Raw genomic sequence first — 23,208 nt, forward strand, 5'->3', positions numbered from 1 at the left:
AAAATTAAATTTAAATGAATTAAACCTAAAAATATAGTTTCTAAGTTATGGTAGCCACATTTCAAACTCTCCTTAGCACGTGTACTAAGGATTACCATACTAGACAGTTTAAAACACAGAAGTTTTACATCATCACAGAAATAGTATTGGACAGTGGTGAGAAATTATTTGAAATGAGAGCTTCAAAAAGTTTGACATAGTGATTATATGATGGACATGATACCCAACAACCTAAAAATATGCATTATTTCCAAAAAATATAATCTGCATTTTCAAAAATTGGTAATAGATGCCCAAAAAGCACATCAGAACAAATTCACAGCATTTAAATAATTAAGAATATATTCTCTTAACAACAACAGAAAAAAGCCAGAAATAAATAACAACAACAGAAGATATAATTTCATCCTCTTTGAATGTAATGTGCGTATTTATTTTTAGAGATTACACATGAAGACAAAAGTCAAAACACAAGATCAGAAAACATTTTGAACTGAATAGTTATATAAATACCTTGGTCAAACAGGTAGGATGAAACTGAGTCAAGCCTAGAGGTATAACTATGGTGTTACTGCATAAATTAAAAAAATGAAGACCGAAAACTAATGGACTAAACATCCACTTAAAGAAGTTATCAAAGAAAACCTCTACAAAAACAACTAATACTAAAGAAAAAAAAAAAAAGGAAAAAGAAGAAAACCTCAAAATAGAAAAAAATGATGATGTAAGTATAAATCTATGAAATAAAAAGCAATTACACAGTTGAAAATGTCAAGAGACAAAAATACACCTTTGAAGGGATGAATAGCATTGGTAAATTCCTGAGGAAGACAATGAAAATGAGAAAAACACAAAATAACTTAGGTGACAAAAAAAAAAAAAGTGAGACATCATCACAGACATGGCCAACATTAAAAGGATAGTAAGAATATATAAGCACAACTTTATAGCAAAAAATATAAATAAATTAGATAAACTGGAAAATTATTTGAAAAATATGTAACTCATAAAATAAAAAAAATAGGAAACAGAAAATGTAAATGGTCATGTAATTATTTAAGGAAATGAAACATTAATTAATATTAACTTTCTCATATCCAGATAGCTTCACTGAGAAACTCTACTAAATATATAACATGGAAATAACCAAATATCCAATTTCTTTCAGAAACCAAAAAATGAGGCATCAATTCTAACTTTTAAAAGGTCAGAATAACCATTATTCCTAACTTTATAAGAATGTCAAGTTTACCAAAAAGTAAATGCCAAACTCATTCATGAACACAATTTTTAAAAATGAAGAGAAAAATACAACAAATGAATTCCAGAAATATATAACTAGAATAATACATCATGGCAACATTGTTTTTTTCTCAACAATTCAAGGGTAGTTTAACTTTCAAAAATTCTATCAATTGAGTTTTTCTCACCATTAGAGTAAAAGAGAAGAGTCATATGGTCATCATAATACATGAAAAAAAATTAATCATATACACCTGATGGAATATTTTAACAAACCAGCGGAGCATTGAAGCTTCCTAGTCTCATAAATATATCTAAAAGCAATAATACTAACATAATAATTATTAATGAGGTGGTAAAACTACTCCTTTTGAGATAATTGACATAACGAGTGTATCTACTATCACAGTGATACCAGTTTTGTCCTGGTCAGTGCAGTAAGGCAAGTAAAAGAAATAGAAAGTATGTTGATTAAAAAAGAAATAATAAAAACCGTACTTATTCTTGGACAATATAATTTTCTACCTAAAAAATCCCAAAGCAACTACAGGAAATTATTAGAATTAGTAAGTGGTTTTAGCAAGTATCTTTAGAAACTCATTAATATCTGAGAAACACTTCTATTTCTATATGGCAACACTAAGAGTTAGGAAATGCAACATTTTCAAGAGATAAAATTTATACTATCAACAAGAATACAAGTGGCTAGGAATAGGCCTAATTAAAGTTGTGTGATATTTCTATTCAGAAAGAAGTATTACTCATTGACAGCAATTACTGATAACCTAAATAAGAGACAGAATATGCCATGTTCATGGAAGGAAGATGATTTTGTAAATACATCAATTCTGCCTAATGTAGTATGTAAATTAAATAAAACTCCAACTGGTGTTTTGATGAGCCATGACAAGCTACTTTTAAAATGCATACGGAGTTCAAAGAAAATGCTAAAGGAGATTAAAGTGGAAGAACTTTCTATACTGAATATGAATATTTATTATAATACTATGATAATTAAGAGAATATGATATTAGTGTGAAGATAGACAAAATAAAGATCCAGATATGCCTCTGCATTTTGATTGATGGCAAATATACACTGCAAAGTAGTGGAGTGAAACAACAATGTTTTCAGTGTATGTTGCTATGGGAGAATTGGTTATCCATATGGAAAAATAAAATAAAAATCGTTTTTTCCCTTAAAACTATATTAAAAAATCTAGTCTAGTGTGTTGTAGATCTAAATATGGGATAATATGTTCCTGATTTCAGGGAAAATGAGATTTGTTAAACAGGACAGAAACAACAAAATGTTAATCTAAAGGAAAAGATAGATTGACTTCACTAATTAAGAACTTCTGGTCATTGAGAGACACCATTTAAAAAGTGAAAACTCAGGGACTTCCCTGGTGGTGCAGTGGTTGGGAATCTGCCTGCCAATGCAGGGGACACGGGTTCGAGCCCTGGTCCTGGAGGATCCCACATGCCGTGGAGCAACTAAGCCTGTGCACCACAACTACTGAGCCTGCGCTCTAGAGCCCGTGAGCCACAACTACTGAGCCCACGTGCCACAACTACTGAAGCCTGCGCACCTAGAGCCCATGCTCTGCAACAGGCGAAGCCACTGCAATGAGAAGCCCGCGCACTGCAATGAAGAGTAGCCCTCAGTCGCCGCAACTAGAGAAAGCTCGCGCACAGCAATGAAGACCCAACACAGCCAAAAATAAAAATAAATAGTTAATTTTAAAAAATAAATAAAATAAAAAGTGAAAACTCAAATCACAGAGTGAAAGGAGGTATTTTAGAACATAAAACTGGCAAGCCCCTCATATTCAGAATATAGAAAGAACACCTAACTATCAATAAGAAGAGAGATAACTCAATAAAAAAAAGTATACAAGCAATTCCAACAGGCACTTCAAAAAAGAGGAAACCCAACTGGTCAATATGTATTCAAAAAGGTGTTCAACCACAATAGTCATTAAGGAAATTCAAATAAAACCACAATGAAATACTGCTACACACCTATCAGAATGTCTACAAGATTATAAAGTGTGACAACATTTGGTGAGGTTGTAGTGAAATTGGAATTTTCATTCTCATACGCTACTGGTGAAAACTGTAATTAGTACAGTCATGTTTGAGCACAGCTTGACATTATCCTCTAAGTTGAAAATAAACTTATCCTATGATCTAATAATTATACATCTAAATGTAATACCTAGATAAATACATGCATGTGTGAATAAAAGACCCACATGAAAAAAAATATTTGAAATGGCAAGAAAGAAATTAGGGTAATGTAAAGTCTAGTGAAAGTCTTCACTAGAATAGAATAGATAATTAAATATCGGTATAGTCATAAAGTGGGAAACTGTCCATGGAATGCTGTATGATAACTATAGCCACCAATAAAAACATAAATCATTCTCACAAACATTATGCTGAACAAAATTTGTCTGATAGAGGAATAGATGCTGTATTAGTTTATCTTATATTATTCCATTTACATAAAGTATAAAACAGAAAAACAAAACTGTGGTGCTTGAAGATGCATACTCCAATGGTGAAATCAAAAAGACAAGTAAGGATGTGATAGTGATCAAGGGCGGGATGATGGTTATCTCCAGGAACATGGAGGGTGTGGTGACTTGGAAAGATGTAGTTTTGGGTATTCTAAGGTGTTGACAGTATTCTGTTTCTTGACCTGGAAAATGGTGACACAGGTGTTTGCTGACAATTCATCCAACTATACCTTTTTTTATGTGCTTTTATAGAAAAGAGAAAGAATGAGGAACTAATGACCAAAGAGGTGACTCTATTCTAGGTGGCGTGCTGTTAAAATTTTACCTCCATTTCCCTATGAAATCTCCATGATTCCAGAAAGATGGTGTGGGAGTGGGTATGACTGAGAGCTCAGCCTTCAGTTTTGGTATGAAGGCAATGCAGGGGTTGACTCTGGATGGATAACTATTCTCTGTGAGAGGAAATTAAGGGGGAATAAATAAGTCATGGGTTGACACTATGAAGCCTCCTGTCAACTATTCTAGCTCAATAGCACGGTCTGGGAAATAGGGCTCCAGATACGATTAATAATTCTGCAATCACTAATTACCAACACTGAGCCATTGTTTGGACGGGAGCTAACAAGTTAGTTTTGGCTTGAGGTCTCACAGTTTCTGGAGAAGTCGTGTTTACCAGCAGCTCCATGTTGCAGATACTGAACCAACACCTTGTGCTAACCATTTGGCCCTTTCCATTCCCTCTTCTACCTGGAATGAACTCGGACTGACTTAATCTCATGAGTCCTTAAGCTGGCTGGGTAATACTTTTTTAATTAAGAAATAGACAAGAACCCACTACTCAAAAAGGCATGAACAGCTTGAGTAATTAATCAGTGGGTAAAAAGAGATACCACCGCATTTGTGTTTTTCTTGGTGACTCTTTGTCTTCCGTTACATCTAACTCACTATTATTTTAGAGTCAAAGTCAATCCCTGTGTCTTCTGGCACTTTGGGGTACTATTCTGATTCCTAACCTCTCTCCCTTCAGACAGTGGTTGTCCAACTCCCTACATGGATGGGGCTATTGGTTTTTGCTGTCTCTAATGCAAGCCTTAGGGATGATATGCCCAACGGACTTGACAACGTAGGAAATATATTTGTCGTCACAGGTTCATTTCTAGTTTTGCAAATTTCTTGATAATCCAAGCTGTGTCAAGTAATTGTTAACCCAGGCCAAAACCCACTAGAAGAGTGTCTTCCATATAGTACATACTCAGTATTTATATCTATAGATATAAATATAGATATGTAACAGTCAATATATTAAATCTATATATGTCTTGACTATAAATTAGTATACCAAATGTGTATGCATATATATGTGTGTGTGTATATATATGCATCATTTTCCTTAGCATTTAACATTAAATTTCTCAAAGTAATTGCTAATCAAAGATCATACATAGAAGTAGTTGGGGTTTGCACCTTTAAGTGCAGTATGAACTGGTTTTCCCGAAGATATGTAAAGGTCATAATAATTTAATTTGGGTGAGGAGAACAATTCAAAACTGCTTGGGTTCTGCAATAATCAATGTCATGAATTCCTTGTCCGTGCCCTACTGAGCCCTAAATCCATGAGTTCATAGAAACTTCTATAGATCACCATAGTTCCTTCCAGAATCTTGTGTGAATCAAGATCACGCATTGTCTTTGCTCAGGAGGGATAGGAAGACATGTGTACACATGTAGCCACACTGAGGTCAGTGGAAGCTGGACTATAATTATATTCAATAGTCCCCAGGAGCTCCCAGGAGAAGGCTTCCCGACAATACTCATAAAAATCCACCCTAAAGCCTAATCTAGCACTTCAAAAAGTGAAACACCTTTAAACACTTTTTGTCCCTCCCCGTTCACATAAATATCATTGAAAACATAAAACATGAAGTTATGCATTGACGAAGAAACACAATCCATTTTTATCCATGAAAATAACTAATTCAACAATGTAGAATTAAAATAATATACATACACTCCTTAGCAAATGGAAGAAAGGTAAAGAGTTGGTCTCGTATTTTTTTTCTCTTCGATTTTTTTCTACCAGACTTTGACCTTTCATATATTGCCCTTCATCAGTGTAAACAAGTATAATTATTTCAAAGGCCATTTCCATTACAATTCTAACTCTACTTGGACAAAGGCAAGATGCAGATTTTTTTTCAAACTCCAAACTGTTACAAGTGAATGGAAATTAAATCAGAAGCATTTTAAATATTGTATGTTTATTTGTGTGTAGCCTACCATGTTCCAACTGCTTACACAAATTCACGTGGTTCATCATTAAAAGGAAACTGAGCAAATTCAGACCAGAAAAAATGAAGTTATGAAAGCTAGTTGAAACTGGGAAAAAATTAGACATTATGTGCTGGGTGTGGGTTTGCTAGGTGTGGGCTACAACCTTGGCTCTCTGCTTCCTACAGATCGAAGCTACAGAAAAACATACGTACATAATTCATAGCATCCAATGGGGGCAAAACAACAGGTTGCTCTGGAGAAGAAAAGCTATTGCTGTACATTTTTTTTTTAATGCAAGCAATCTTCCCCATGGCTTTTCTTCATAAAAAGAAAACAAGGATATGGATATGAGTGTAGATGTGGTTATGTGTATACATACAATGTAGCAAATGTGTACACAAAAATATTTGTCATGAGAACAATATGAGTGGGAATGTAAAATGGTGCAGCAGGTGTGGAAAGTAGTATGGCAATTCCTCAAAAAATTCAACATTGAATTACCATATGAGCCAGCAATTCCACTTCTGGATATATACCCAGAGGAAGTTTAAGCACGGAGTCATAACAGCATTATTCACAAGAGCCAAAAGGTGGAAGCTACCCAAGGGTCCATCAACATATAAATGGATGAAAAGATGTGTTATATACATACAATGGAATATAATTCAGACTTAGAAAGGAAGACAACTTTGACAATGCTATAAAATGGATGAACCTTGAAGACATTATGCTAAGTGAAATAAGCCAGACACAAAAGTTCAAGTACTGTATGTTTACACTTATATGAGGTACCTAAAAGTGTCAGATTCACAGAGAGAGAAAACAGAATGGTGGTTGCCAGGACCGGGAGCAGAGGAGAATGGAAAGTTAATGTTTAATGGGAACAGAATTTCAGTTGGGGAAGATGAAAGAGTCCTGGAGATGGATAGTGGTAATGTCTTCACAACAATGTGAATGTACTTAATGCCACTGCAAGGCAGAAATAGAGACACAGATGTAGAGAACAAACGTATGGACACAAAGTGGGGAAAGCGGTGGGAGTGGGGGTGGTGGGATGGATTGGGAGATTGGGATTGACATGTATACATTAACATGTATAAAATAGATAACTAATAAGAAACTGCTGTATAAAAAATAAATAAATAAAATTAAATTTTAAAAAAATGCCAATGAGCTGTACACCTAAAAATGATTCAAAGGGTAAATCTTACGTTATGTATATGTTACCACAATAAGAGAAACAATATGAGTTTTACAATGCTATTTCTTATAACATCCCTAGGTTTAAACAAATAGCATAATGTTCAAAATGCCATTCACTAGAAACATCTCTATAAAGGTTAACATAATGTGGTCTAGCTATGTAGCTGTCAAATTGTCTGGTTTAATAAAGTGGTAAAATTTAGAGATGTTACAGTAATGGTCTTCAAGATTGTGGTTGAACGTGTGTCTAAGTGTGCTTATTCATTCCTTGTTGAAGTACTATATTAAAGAATGGGTGTCAGGTGTTCATTGTGTGAGGGCCCTTGGCCAGGGTTCCAGAGGCACCTCAGAAAAATCCTAGAAACATAGTTGGAAAACCAATACTCTAGAAAAACTGAAAGATAGATTTATTTTTCTGGATATCATGGTTGCATCATCTTGAGGCTTTTAGCATCCAAAATATCAATATAGAGAGCCCATGTTCACTCTTTAGTGAGTTAACAGAAATGACACCCTTGGACCATCATGTACCAACAGCCATACAAAACCAACTTTGAAGTTTTGGGTATTGGATTTCTAGCTGAATTACAAAGCCCAAACCCCTTTTAATTTGATAAAAAAGTTTTCCATGAAGACAAGGGGCCGTGAAAGATATTGGCTTTACTCATGATCTATACAACCCTTTGATTGGAGCCGAGGGAAGACATGTCTTTCCAAAGCCCTAAAATCTTTGATGACCCAAAATACATAGAGACGGCTTCAGAATTGTGGCAACATCTATTAAGTAATAAATAACAGTCTGTTCTAACAAAACAAAACAAAACAAAAACCAAGAAACTTTTTGAATGTGTGAGCGCTCACGTTCCCCAAATCGAGGAAAAACAAGGCTACAGTTCCAGACATTGATGGTTAACTGGAGCCACTTCCTCATGCATGTGTTTTGATGAATCCTGTGTGTCGTGAGACTTGTCCAAGAGGTTAGGTGAAACGTTTTCCCCCTGCAACAGCACATAATTGTTCCTCTCAGCTACAACGGAACCTAAGGTTCTGTGATTTTGGAGCACTAATTTCTCCTGATCCCTTTTCTTGGGACCCTGTGTGCCATAGGGTTAGCCCAGCTTTCCTGATATGGCAACTATATTGCATGATTTTCAACTCTTAAATGTAAATTGTATATTAAAATACTCTTGTTTCTTTGTTATTTCTCCCTTGATCCTAAAATAAATTTTAGGTACTTGCTAGATTTGTCCTAGCAATAGGTCCCGACCCATGCCTCAAAAAGTGCATCTACATGATTCATATAACCAGTAGTTATAGTTGAGAGTGGAACTCAATTTTCCATCCATACCTAGAGCCCAATATGTGACACCTGCCATGAGAGGCAAATACTTTTTGTCTACTAGGTATGACCTACTTGTTAGGCGTACTGGTGCCCATCCACTCGGTTCCAGACTTGTCAAAGCATACATAAGCAATACGGAGGAGTGATCTTCAAGGAAGAGGAGCCAATGAAGGGGCTCTGAGCTTGGGAATATATCATGTATTTTATGACAATTTCCGCTAAAATGGGTGAGCTATTAAAACGCCCTCAATATTTTTGTTTTCTTTCTACAATCTTACCATCACATGAGCTGTCCCCCTTTAACAGAAAAGTCTTCCACTCATGAACGCCTTGCCTCTGATAAATGTAAGCTAAGGTGTTACTCCCCTACCTGTTCACCCAGGGTGTGGTGTTTCATTTGCGCAGTTTAGAATAGGGCTGTGGAATGAGTAGTATGCCTTAATACTGGATGATAGTCTTATTTCACACAAGCAACATCAATACTGATTAGACACAGTGTCCTATAAGCAATGCCAATGTTTTTATTTGTGTAAATAAACTCTGTGTATTGGTGCATCAAAATGCCACTCCCCACCCACTAGAGCTTTGGTTATAATTATTGCTTCCAAAGTAGGTCTGGCTTCCCAAATTACCATCGTTCCTATTCTAGGATGCAAGCTGATTGGCTAAAATAGTTTACCAAATTTTATTACAGCCAAGCAATATATAATTTTGGTCATCTCAGGAACAGCTACATTCTTCTGCCCTCCTTTGATAAAATACTCGTACCGGACTCGTAGTATTCATAGGTTTATGAAGAAGAGAAAACAGGGGAAACCTTCCCTAAGTTTTTATATCCAAGTTACCAGGTAAGGTTAGCCTCAGATGTCTACTGCCCTAGTTTGTGTTTCTGAAAGGCTAGGCAATAACTATTCAGGACTCAGGACCTTTAGTGTCCCAAAGGAAGATGATTCTTACCACCTCTTCTGACTGGATTGTGAACACCTCCAAGAGTAAGCTACAACTAATGTCAATCCTTTAATGAGCCATTAAATCTCCTGGTCAATACTACCAGTGTCCTCGGATGAGGGGATGTTGGTCTTCCATTCTCCCTAGTCGTTTTCTTAGGCTTGGCTCTGGAGAGGTGGAAGAAAATAGTGTCTGTGTTATTGTTCTTGATTGGCACAAAGAGTTCAATTAGTGGGGAAGAAAGGTCTGAAGGAGAAGGAAGCTTTCCTGAGCCAGCCCGATCTCATCTTGTCTCATCAGCATTTGGGTAATTCAGGGCAGCATATGGTCAGCTAGACCTGCAATGTGTCCTGATGTGAATTTATCTCAAGGCTTTCACATACTCAATCAGTGTCCCGGGGGCTGAACCCTATTCTCTCGCCTTACTTGGAGGGTCTGAGCTCTTCTCATTCTTCCAACTACAGTGGCCTGCAGATGTATTTACCAATCATCCCAGTACCTTTATCTATGGGCTTGGTGGCAAATGGAGCTTTGCTAAATGCTTCCTGCACTTCCACTGAAATTCTCATTTCCCTAGTTACGTTATGCATCACCATGATTTATTACTGCCTGATATTTGGAATCTGCTGCTACCACCATTCTTGCCCTTTGTTCCAGGCTTTTGTCTCCTACCAATGCCTACATATGTGCCATTGGCATTGTTGTCCCAATCTCTGTCTTAAAAATTGTTTAACTATCCCGTGATTGATATATGAGCCAGGATTACTGTCTGGGTCCCAGGAATCAGTTTTCTAGCTGTGCCTCAGAATTTAAAGCTTTGCCATTTAACACAGAAGATTTCTGTCATGGGTTGAATTATGTCCCCCTCAGAATTCATATGCTGAAGTTCTAACCTCCAGCACCTCACAATGTGACCTTATTTGGAAACAGGGTCATTGCAATGCAATTAGCTAAAATGAGGTCATACAGAAGTAGGGTGGGCCCCTAATCCCATATGACTGATGTCCTTAAAAAAAGGGGACATTTAGACACAGATATGCACATGGAAGTATTGCCAAATGAAGACGGAGTCAGAAATTGGTATGATACAGCCAAAATCCAAGGAAAACAAAGATGCCAGAAAACCACCAGAAGCAAGGAGGGAGGTATAGAACAAATTCCCCCTCTCAGCCCTCAGAAGGAGACAACCCTTCCAGTGTTTTGATCTTGGACTTCTAGTCTACAAAACTGAGACAATACGTTTTTGTTTTAAACTATTCAGTTTGTGGCCCCAAATTGAGACAGCACCAGAAAAGTAATACAGTCTCCATGTGATATAATTTCAGCTGTGTGATTTTCAGACAGCATGCTTGTCTATGGCTGACCACATTCTCATAAAGAGATGTAATAGTCTGGACCCAACTTTAATTTGTATTATTTATATTCCTCCTTTTATTAAGTTATCATTTTATCCAAGAACTGTATCCTTTCATGACCTACTACTCTTCTTTAATATTTGCCTACAGTAGAAAAATGCATGTTTCAAAGTAAAATCGAAGGGACAATATTTGGGCTTCACTGATAAATGTTTACCTGCTTTTACAAAAATACAAGAATGGTACAGATATTAAGTCTTCTTGGAGGAGATTTATGAAACATACAAATTTTGTTTATTGCTGAAATAATACAAACACTCACATGTTTAACAGTTAGATTTTTTCATGCTTCTTGACTCATAATGGATTTATATTTTTATGTTCCTGACATGGTATAAATTTCTTTCTAGGAAAAAATATAAATTTCAGGTTAATTCTGATAATATGTGTACTCATTAAATTGCCCAGCATTTTTTACTGGCTGACAACATTATCTGCTTTGCAAAATATTTTGTAATGTGAGGTTACATAATTTTTCTGTAGTCAAAAAAGTAGTTAGTCGGGAGTTCCCTGGTGGTCCAGTGGTTAAGGACTCAGAGCTTTCACTATCATGGGCCTCGGTTCAATCTTAGTCGGGGAACTAAGATACCACAAGCTGCACAAAGTGGTCAAAAAGAAAAAGAAAAGAAAAAGAAATGTAGTACCATGATCTGTCTATTGGATCATCTTCATGAATGATGCCTATGTTTACCTATGTCTAAATGATATAAAGAAGTTACTAAAATGAATTAAAGTCACAGAATCGATCAATTTATTAATTAGGAAAGGTACAACAAAGAATTATTGATTGAAACCTCCACTAATTAAAAAAATGTATATATGTATATATAAATAACATACATATACAATGATTTATATTGAAATGTTTTGACATAAATATTGCGATTGACATATATACACTAATGTGTATAAAATAGATAACCAATAAGAACCTGCTGTATAAAAAAATAAGTAAAATAAAATTCAAAAAATAAAAATAAAAACATAAATGGGACGAAAAAGAAATATTTCAAATTATTCAATATCTATACCTTTTTTTATCCTTATCAGTTATTTTGTTGCTCGTTATGCCTGAATGTAATTTTTTGAAATACATAACTCTCTAAGTTAAAATTCAAGTGAGATGGGCCTGAAATGGGCAAGTGAGTATACTCAGCTTGACGACCTGTAAATAGAGCACAGATTATTTCTCGAAGCTTTCTTTTCTCGTGGCTTGTTGATCATTCCATGACCTAGAGAAGTTCCAGTTGTATGCCACAAAACTTGGTGGTGCACAGAAGTACTTCAGGTCCCACCCCAGGGACAGGAGATAAATTAAGTGCAGGAGGTTTTTTCCTATATCCTGAATAGAGTAGTTCTATTTTTATGTTATATATGTATATATATTTACATTACACATATATACATATTTGTATCCTATAAGATTATTGTTAGCAGTGATATCTCCCTGCTAATTAAGAAAAGTTATTAAAAACTTTGGACTTCATATGGTTTCTCCAAACAATATTATTTAGATACAAAAAAAATTGCTGTTAAAAAATTTTTAGCTTTCTTCGCAAAGAAGCTCACAGTCATAACCAATGTGAACTCACATACACACAGTCTTAAGCTTTTAACTTTGCATAATTATACTGTCGAGTTCCACATGGCTCAATTGCACATATGACATGCTCTGGAAATATTTCTAATGGTCTGTGTAACCAAATAATTTACACTGGATTTTTTTTCCCCAGAAGCAGATATATTTAATTCATTTATCAAAAGAGTTCAATTTTTCCCACAAGAAATTTTTGTTAAAATTTTATTTAAAAAATTTCCTAGAAAAGTAACGTTTTGAGCAAAACATACTTACTTAACGTAAAGAATTTAAGTAATGTGAAACAGGGTAGAAGATAAAGAAAGAAAAAGAAAACTTTCCAATCTCTCCATCAGAATTAGAGATTAACATTAGCTACATATGATTCTAAAAATATTTGTATAAATATATAGCAATATATAAAGATTGACAAAGTTGACAGAGGATACTTAAGATTATATTGTAAATGTTATCATATCATATATGATATTTTAAAATAATGAATTGTGTTGTTTGTTACCTTAATTTTACTTGAAATTGATATAAAGATAAAACAAAATATAAAAATTACTGAACATATAATAGGATTTCTCACATGAATTATTGTTTCTGATGTTAAGAAGATAATTTTTTAAAGACATTAAAAGTTTGGGATTGTCGTGGTGTTATTTATCCTCGCATTTCAGTAACAGGCTTTCCATTGTGGAAATCATCGGCATTGATATATTCCCACTTTGCCCTTACATTTCAAAACTGTCCATTATATTAGGTCCCAGTTCTCCAGGTCTAGAACACTGTTATTCAATTTAGTAACAATGGTTTCCATGGTTATTTAGTATTACTTTTATACTTAAATTGATTCCTGCGGAACACCACATATTTTATCATGGTTTCTCAATTCTTGAGTTGTTTTTATTTAACTTTTCTTTGACCATATTTCACTGACAAGAACTATTTCTTTTTCTTGTTGCCAAGTTTGTTCACATTGGATGATGTTAGCCTGTGCCTCTATGAATGACAGACTTGGCAGACTATAAAGTTCTTGTTTCACAGCTACTTTGCAGATCTTGGGGGGAAATATCACCCCATTGTTGGCCACTCTGTCTGAGACAGCTTGGTTTGTCTGCCCTTTAGATGTTTTATCATTACTAACTAGGTGCCTAAAGAGTTATGAAAAAATGAAAAGCAAATGTTTACACTTTAAAGTACGTCTAACTGGCTAAAGAATTATATCGGTAGTGTACTTTTCACTTGTAGTCTAATAATAGTTCAAAAATCAATTTAAAACTTGTACTTTAAAAAATTTCTATTACACTTCTTTTTTATTAGGAAATCTGCCTATCTTTAAAAAAATTTCCCCTCTATTTTTTGATTCCCTTTAAGGTACTACTAATTTTACTTGTGTTATTTCAACTTTGCCTATTCATAAATCTATTTGTTGCTATTTTTTTTTCTTTACAACATCACTTCCTATCATTTTCTCCGGCCCCTGTATAAATAGGGTTCAAAATATGGTCCTCACAGTATCAGCAACATCAGCATCCCATATTTAAAAGCATCTTGAATTTATTAGCCTGGGACAACCTTAGAAGCATGTATTACTCATTTTCGTATATCCAATAGTTAACCTTTGTTTGTGACATATAACACATTTTATAAAATATTATTACTGATTCATTTACATCTGATTTTATATGATATAGTTATTTGTGGATTGACAGAGTATTATAAACAATTTTCCCTATTTGGCCTTGTTGTAACCACAAAATAGCAGGTTCCCCTTTTCATGTAGTTGAACAGGAGATATGAAGGAGAAGGTAGCTTTTTTACCTAAATTGACAATGAAGTTAGTAAATTCTGTAATTCAAGACTAGTTCTACTTTATAATCCAAATAATTAGTTTGAGGTCTTTATTGATCAAACTATTTGGATGTTTGCCAAATTATGCTTTACACTGCATAAAAAGGTGGGTGTGTTTTACAATCAGAATGAAATATAAAATTGTAGAAAATAGGTGCATAAATAAAGGAAAAATTTATCTGAAATATTTCAGGGAGACAATGTGTGGTTATCTCACAGCTATCTTCAGATTGAATTTTGAATCAAAATGATCAATTCACAAACTGCAATAGATTGGTATTAATCTGAGGACCATGATTTTTCTTTAAATGAGCAACTTACGAAATAGTGATATACTTAAAGAACCCTGACTATTTTTTTGGAAGTATATTTGGGTACATAATCACTGAAAGCAGAAGTGTTTAGTTTTCCAGGTGATAGTATAATGTGGCTGGGAGTCTTGCCATGCAAACAAAATAACCTATTAAAATTTATCCTCTGTGTCCAAATTTTGCACATTTTTTCACACTTACTCCTAACGAAAATGGAGTCTTTATAGTCAATGAAAATTATTTATTTAACTGAACTCTCTGTTATTTTATTTTGAAGAAACAGTGTAAACAGCCCTTTCAAATATCTTAGCCCTTCACCAACCTGTTTCTCTTATAATTCAGGTCTACTTGGTGTTGCTTTCTATAACCTTTAGTGAACAATTTAGTCAATAGTCAACAGTCTTACACCACTTTTGTGTGTAAAGAACAGAAAAGCAGGTATGCTTTCCATTTGTAATAAAGGGAACAAAGTGGCTTTAGTGTAACAAGAATATGATACTAAATATCTACATGTAGATTTAAGTAAATATATTCATTTTATTTTTTAAATCTCTCTCTGGCAGCTAGAATACTAGTGAGTCACTTTGATCCTCTCAAGGTTTAGTTCTAAGATTGTCAATTGCCATAATTTAATCTAGACTATCATGAGTGACACCAATTTATGTTTTGTTCGGTATCTAGTGATTCCAAAACCTGCATATGTTTTCAGTCTCAGTAGACAGTTATTTTTAATTGATATTTTACATTTTTCTCACAATATCTTGTTTTTCCAAGTATGCTTATGTTCACTGAAATTTTATGTGTGGTATTTTCAGATTTATTAGGACGGATCTATTTAGATTTGCTCTTACTCTCGGGTCATAGTTTATTCCTATGTGTAGTTCCCCCCTCCTCTGCCCTGACCCTCTGGGGCTCCAACTGAGGACCTGTAATATTAATCAAGACACCTTCCCCTGTGCTGGCATTGAACTCCAAGAGTGACTAACTTCTGAAACCATTTTCTGACATTTAGCATCTTAGCTATTGTTTTCTGCTGGGTTTCTTGGAATCTTGGCTTGCACATTTGCAGTTTAGGAGAGAACCAACAATTTGGGGAAAATTTACAGATTTTTAGGTGCTTATGTTTCCTAATATTTATTTCAAGACATTTTGTCTGACCTGAACTACTTCTGTCTCTTTGGTAAGATGGAACCTTTCCCTTGAGTTCCATTTCCCCACATCTTCATTTTGAAAACTCCTTAAGAAAAGCTAGCTGAATCTGCCACTCAAGGAATCCAAGCTTCTGTTCATCACTCCATCACAGATCAAGGGGCAAAAATCTTCCCTCAGCATTTTGAAGTTGATGCACTAAAACACAACGGTGTTCTTTCCCCATCCACGTTTTGGTAAACAGAGACCAGGTACTAGGCTCAACAGACAATAGGTATAATTTTCCATCCTCTCATTTTTTTTTCTGCACATGATGATTTTTATATTTTAAATTTGTTTTATTTTTTTGTGGCTGGCTTATTTTACTTAGCATCATATCCTCAAGGTGTGTCCATAATGTCTCATATTGCAGGATTTCCTTGTCTTTAAAGGCTGAATAGTATTCCACTGTATGTCTGTACCACCTTTTCTTTACCTATTCATCTGATCATTCAACACTAAGGTTGTTTCTACATCTTGGCTATTATGACTAGTGCTGCAATGAACATGGGGACGTTAATATCTCTTCGAGATCCTGATGTCAATTTTTCTGGATAAACACCTAGATGTTGGATTGGTAAATCATGTGGTAGTTCTACGTTACTACTTTGAGGAACCTCCATACTGTTTTCTATAGCAGCTGCAACATTTTGCATTCCCACCAAAAGTCAGTGTATAAAATGTTGAGTAAAACTGAAATTTGGAGAATTGGGCAGATTCTACTCTGTATCTCTTGACACCTTTCTGTATAAAAATATACCCACATACATTTACTTGGGTATATTTCCCAGATGTTCTCATAGCTATGAGTGTCGTGACTGGTCTAGCTACTGGGGATAAAGGCAAATTTTGTGCCCTCGTGGGAGAGCGAGTATTTCTCAGTACCTTTCTGGTGGCTACAATGTAGGTCAGATGGCTCAAACTCCATCCGCATCTCCAACCATGAGATGACCTTGGTAATGGAAGTTATGCATAACGGAGCAGCAAGGCTGGAGAAGCCATCTCTGCTGCTGTACAGTGCTTCCGCACCTCGGGATGCCTGTATCTAAACTTGGTTAATATGATAGAGAAGTAAACATCTGTCTTGTTTAAACTGGTACTAATTTCATATTGCTTATAGCCACATCTAATCCTAAATTATACATCCTTTCATTTGGATGACATATGAGGATTTCTTTTAAATCTTGCATTATTCAGATATTACATTTATGAGGACAGAGATATAGAGCAATTAGGAAAAAACATCAAAGTTTATAAAAATCATTTTGTTCCTGATTCTTCTCTTAAAACAACCAATCAGTTTTTATACTCTTGATCCCCAAAGCCAGAAGCAGTAAGAAATCTTTAGTAATGTCAGTATTTTAAATAAGAGAAAAGGTAACGCCAAAATTAGTGAGGCAATGCCCAAATCTAGTTGTTTTGCTCATATTAGAAAACATGACAGATGAGCATGTAAAAGTTGCAAGTCAGACAGTGGTGATTGCAGGCACCTTTGTAAAGACAATAAAATGTAGTGTTATTGGTACTGAGCTCTTTAAAAAATAAAGCAGATAAATTAAAAGATAATTTCCTCTTATTTTAACATACTGTTTCAGTATGTATGCTTTTCAAGTATTTTAAACCCTTTAATCACAATTCCTTCCAACGTATTTTAAATGATAGTAAATTTAAAAATTTGCATTATTCCCAAATGGCTGAAACACCTTGGTGAATCGGCAATGCAACAGATTATTTTGTCACACTGCAAACTGATTAGATTTGAGCATACTACATTTGCACGGTTAAAATAACTATCCCCCTATTTCAGTAAAAAAGCAACAAATCCTGGTATGAAAGACATCAGGCACATGCAATTAAGTCTTCACTAATTGTTTGATTTTAGGTGAAATCTCTTTGTTTCCTGTAATCACTTGTATATGTATTTTTAGTTTAGTTTAAAAAAAAAGTTATGTAAATTTCCTCTGAAATTTTTGAGCCGTACTGAGATACATACTTTTCAGATGACTCATGTTGCATCGCAGTAAGCATCTGTTCAAATTACCAACAGGGCATTAAATAAAAAGTGAGCATGTGTGCGTCTTTAAGACATTAGACATGACCAGCTGTTTCATATTCTCAGCGCCCTTTCAGTAATAAAAGGCTCCCACGCAGCTTCCAGGTAAGGGGTTTGGAGAGGCAGAGGGGAGTAAGAGGTTGAATGTGCAGGCGAGGAGGAGCTACAATAGCACGGCTTAGCTGCCTTGCGTTTTCTAAGGCATGCTGGTGGCTTCTGCCCCAGCAGGTGGGCATGCCTTAGGCCAAAGTCTGTGCCTAGAAAGACAAAACAATCTACAGACTTTGTTCAAATACCCCTTAAGAACATAAAATATTTAGGTGCTCACTGTAATGCAATTCTAGATATAGAAAAATCGAGCTCCTCTTGTCTGTTCGGGCTATATTATAAATCATCTTGAATCAACATAGAAGGAATCCTGCTGTGCTGCAAAAGAAAGCTTTTACACTTTTCTCCCTTCTTGGCTGGTAACTAGAATAATTAATGAAACTCTTCTCATATCATACCTCTCCCAACATCACTTGCTAAAGCATACTCTGAAAAGGTCAGTTATTCATTCAAACCCAAAGTTCACGAGATCTTTACAGCACTTCCTTTAAACAAAAACTTACACCAAATACTGACTAGTGTAAAAGGCCCAGTTAGTATTTAATTGATAAAGTGAGTCCTCATCCTCTGGAAATGACTTGGTTACAAATAGATATGAATGGCGCCAGTGTCCGTGTCCTCTGCTCTGTGGCATGCTGAGTGGACTTAGCAATTTGATCCTGGGGCAGATACCTCTTTGCAGAGATGACAATCAGATTCTCATGCCCAGTTATCTGAAATTTGGGATGGAGAGCCTCAAAGCCTGGAGTCACTTATGTTGAACATCACCAAAGGCAGAGTTCTCAAGGCAAAAATCTACAAACTCCCATATCTGATTTTCTAGTGTTATCCTGGTTTCTCCCCTAGCTCTCTGGCTTCACTGCTAAGTTCTTATTTTAATTCTGTGAGCTACTACAGTACCACCCCTCCCTCCCAAAAACAAATAGTAAGTTAATTTCTGTTGCTTGCAATCAAGAAAACATTACTAATACATAAACTAGTATGTGCTCTTATCATCATTTTGTGCCATTCTATCTCTAGCCTAGGTAGATATGGATATCCATATTTCATAAACTTCTTTATATTTCAAACATATATCATCTAAGCTGATAAAACTTATTACCTAGATTAACTTTTTGATTGTTTAAAATTACTCTTTTCAAATTTCAAGAGAGTCCCTTCTTTAAATATTAAGAATGGAAGGAAATTCAGAGTTGATGGGATATGAATTACAAGAGAAAGGTTGGCAAGAAGAGAGGTACGTCATACGGGATCATATAAGGCAGTTAAACTTGCAGATATTGGAAAGAATTCGAAGTATTGATACTTGAAGCTGGAATTAAACGTTATCAAATTTTACTTACCAGTGGGGGGAATGGAAAGGAGGAGAGCAATGGAGAAAGTGAGACAGGGTGGGAATTTGTTGCAATTGCCAAGGTGAGAAAAAACAGTGGCCGCGAGGGCTGGGTATTAGTGGTACGGAACTGTGAGAGTTAAGCAGATTTGAAAAAGATGTTCAGCAGAATTTGAAGGACTTGATGCTTGATTACCTATCAGCCACAGGGCAGGGGCATGGTGAGGATGTGAGAAGAGGATTGCTCTGCAGGGGTCTTGCTTGTACAGTTGCAAGTTACCACAGTCAGAAATGGGGGGAATAGTAATTTGGGGAGTGGGGTAAAGGAGTTGAGATGACGAACTAAGTTTTAGACATGTTTAATTTGAAGGATTTGCAAGACCCGTGGGTGAAGATGACAGGTATGTTGCTGGAAGGTAAGGACGAAGAATAGTGGTGGGATGAAGACACAAATTTGCAAGCGGTATACATCGAAACGCTGGCTTAAGTTTTGAGAGTGGACGCCACTACCTATGGAGAAAATGTGGAAACTGAGAAAGATGACCTTAAAAAGAACATTGTGAAATATAATACTTAAGAAATAGAAAGAGCAAGGTGATTATATTTACTTGCCAGGGTTGTCATAACAAAACGCCACAGACTGGGAAACTTACCCGAAATATACCTTCTTACAGTGCTGGAGGTTGGAAGTCCAAGATCAAGGTTCCCTCTCTCTCTCTTTTCTTAAAAGAACAGTAGTCCTGTTGGATTAGGACCCTTCCCTCTTGACCTCATTTAACCTCCTATCTCCAAGTACAGTCACATTGTGGGTTAGGGATTTAATACATAAATTTAGGAGGTAAACACTTCAGTCCATAACAAAAATCCAGAAAACAAACTGTGAAGGGGTGTCTGAAGAAAAAGAGGAAAGTGCAAAGGATAGCACAAGCACAGAAGTCAAGGGAAATGAGAGTCAAAGCTAAAGGTTAACAAAGTCAAGTTCAGGGTAAGAAAAACTATAGAGTCAGGTAAGGAGAGCTGAGGAAATAAGGACATTAAGAGTAGAAAATTCTTTCTAAAAGTTTGTCACTGAAAGGGAGAGAAAGTTAGTGTTCAATGCTGAAAGAGAATGTAGTGTTGACCAAAGCATTTGTTCTGTTGGGTTGAATGTCCCAGGAGGTTGGAGATTTCACCTATGCTTGCTGATCACAATGCTACATGGACCACTCGCTACCTGGTCCTTTGTTTTCCCAGGGATGCTCATAAACCTAGTTTAGGTAGGGAAATGGCAATGATTTTTTTTTTTCCTTTCCAATCTCTGGATTTTTTTTCAAGTGTATAAACAAGCAAATGAATAAATAAAGCTTGAGAAAATGAGTTTAGGAAATTGATCAAGGCATTGTCAAATCTATGGACCATGACCTCTAAAATGAACAGGAAGAAGGGGGTTTTATTTATTTAAAAACATTTACATAAAGCTCACCAAGTACCAAGTAGTGTTCTCAGAACTTTACAAAAATTAACTCATTTAAGCAATGACTAATGTGGGATTACAGATACGAGAATACAGAGTGTCTAATAAAGACCCTAAGGTGATTGGAGAACTAATTGTTGGGAGCAACAATGATAAGGTATTAAACACTGTTTGATGCATTGCCTTATATTTTATTCTTCAATCAGGTTCTTGGAAACACCATGTTAACTCATAAACATAGGTAAGGTGATGTTAAAGTGCTCTTGTGACTGAAGGATTATGTGTTGAAATCTAATGATATACAAAGCTCAGAATACCTTTCATAATTTTTTTTAATCATAGTCTTCTTATTTGAGAGTTTATTAAGTACATGGGCCTGGGTTCCATTTCTCACTCTGTTGAGGAAACCTAAATAGATATTCTGGTAGACACACTAAACCTGATGGGATCTGCAGCCTTTCCTACAAACTATCAGCGCATCTCATCTTCTGAGAGTGAGCGGGAAGGTCTGCTCGTGACTCATGCTAATCTCTATTACATTTTGCACCAATTCTCAGGCCCATGGTATTTTAATTTTTTGTTTGTTTGTTTGCTTATTTATGCAAGAGGAAAAAAAGAGGATATTATTCCAATCCACATGAATTTAAAGATTTTTTTTCTGGTGCTTCCTAGTTTGCTTGATTTTTAAAATTCTTATCTTTATCCACCTTCCCTGAGATTATCTCTCTCTGCTATTTTGAGTGGATAAAAGCATAATCCTGAGTTGTGTATTATGGCTGATTCTAAACTCTAAAGTTTGAGCCCTTTAGCAATAGTTCTGTCTTTGTTGGTTGGCCTTTTTTTGCTATTTACTGTCACATGGCCTTGGATCCCAGGTTGTGCCCTATATTTGGTTTAGGAATTTATCTTTCTTCTTTTTTCTTCCTTCTGAAGGACAGAAGAAAAACCTGCTTCTCTTTATAAAATCTTCATCTGAGAGAATTGACCTCCAAAGCAATGATGATTTAGGGTTCTCAAATGACTCTTGTTCATTCGTCATATGCAAATGTAGAATATCAGAATCTAGTAATTGTTTAATTCCAGTTTGGCTTTTGTTTTGTTTTATTTTATTTTAATATTTAATATCTTTAATATTCTGTCCTCTCCTGGAAACTTGTATCCCTCTTTTCTGACCTAGGGTGATTTATTTTTCAGTGTCTAACAATCTATAGTTTTTAATACAGCACTACTGGAATACCGATGTTTCTAAAATACTGGAGATTCAATCTGATGGATGATTTTTGCAATGACAATATATTCTTATGATTGTACCCAGCGTCCTGACACCCTGATGCTTACAAGGGTAAACTGTGAACTATATTATATTGAAAACAACCTGCAACACACTTGAATTTACTTATTCAACTATTTGTTACATAACTCACAACTATTCACAATATTTGAGACTAGCAAAAGAATAGTGTTTAAATACCTGCAATAGAGATTTGGATAATTTTTATTTCAAGATGTTTTTAAAAGATTTAAAAATCTTGAATTTCCACATAGAACGATATCATATGATATTTGTCTTTCTCTGTCTGACTCGCTTACAAGTGGAATCTAAAAAAAAAGGGTACAAATGAATTTATCTACAAAACAGAAATAGAATTACAGATGTAGAAAACTTATGGTTACCAGGGGATAAGGGGGGCGGATAAACTGGAAGATTGGGATTGACATATACACACTACTATATACAAAATAGATAACTAATAAGGACCTACTTACAGCACAGGGAGCTCAGTACTCTGTAATGGCCTATATGGGAAAAGAATCTAAAGAAGAGTGGATATATGTATATGTATAACTGATTCACTTTGCTGTACACCTGACACTAACACAACATTGTAAATCAACTCTACTCCAATAAAAATTAAAATAAAATAAAAATCTTGAAACAACACGCAAAGATTTCTTTTCCCAAGCTTTGAGAATTGTCATTCTAAAGAATCATGAGGACAGAACTTAGAGGAAGTTGAACACCATCCCCAGTGTGCACACTGTTACCAAACTTGCTGCTGGTACACAACCTGACCAGATACAAAATCCAGGAGTGGAGAGCTTCCTGCAGGTGGCATTGTCTTTGTGTTGTACTTATCTTGAAACCATACTCAAAACTGTGTTGCATCCACCAAATTGCTGTAATTCATAATGCTTTCTTGAAGATTGGGGAATAGTGATTTTTTTTTTTTTTTGTATTTTGTTTGTTTGTTTTTATATCCCAGAGCAGAAATGTGATCTAACTTTCTATTAGAAATGATCTCTTCCCTCAGAGTTCCATTCCTTCCAGCTAATTTCATCTCTCTTCCTTCTTGGTCAATACATTGACTCTAAAAGCCTCC

The sequence above is a fragment of the Balaenoptera ricei genome, chromosome 18 (genome assembly GCF_028023285.1).
Source record: "Balaenoptera ricei isolate mBalRic1 chromosome 18, mBalRic1.hap2, whole genome shotgun sequence".
NCBI classification, from domain to species: domain Eukaryota; kingdom Metazoa; phylum Chordata; class Mammalia; order Artiodactyla; family Balaenopteridae; genus Balaenoptera; species Balaenoptera ricei.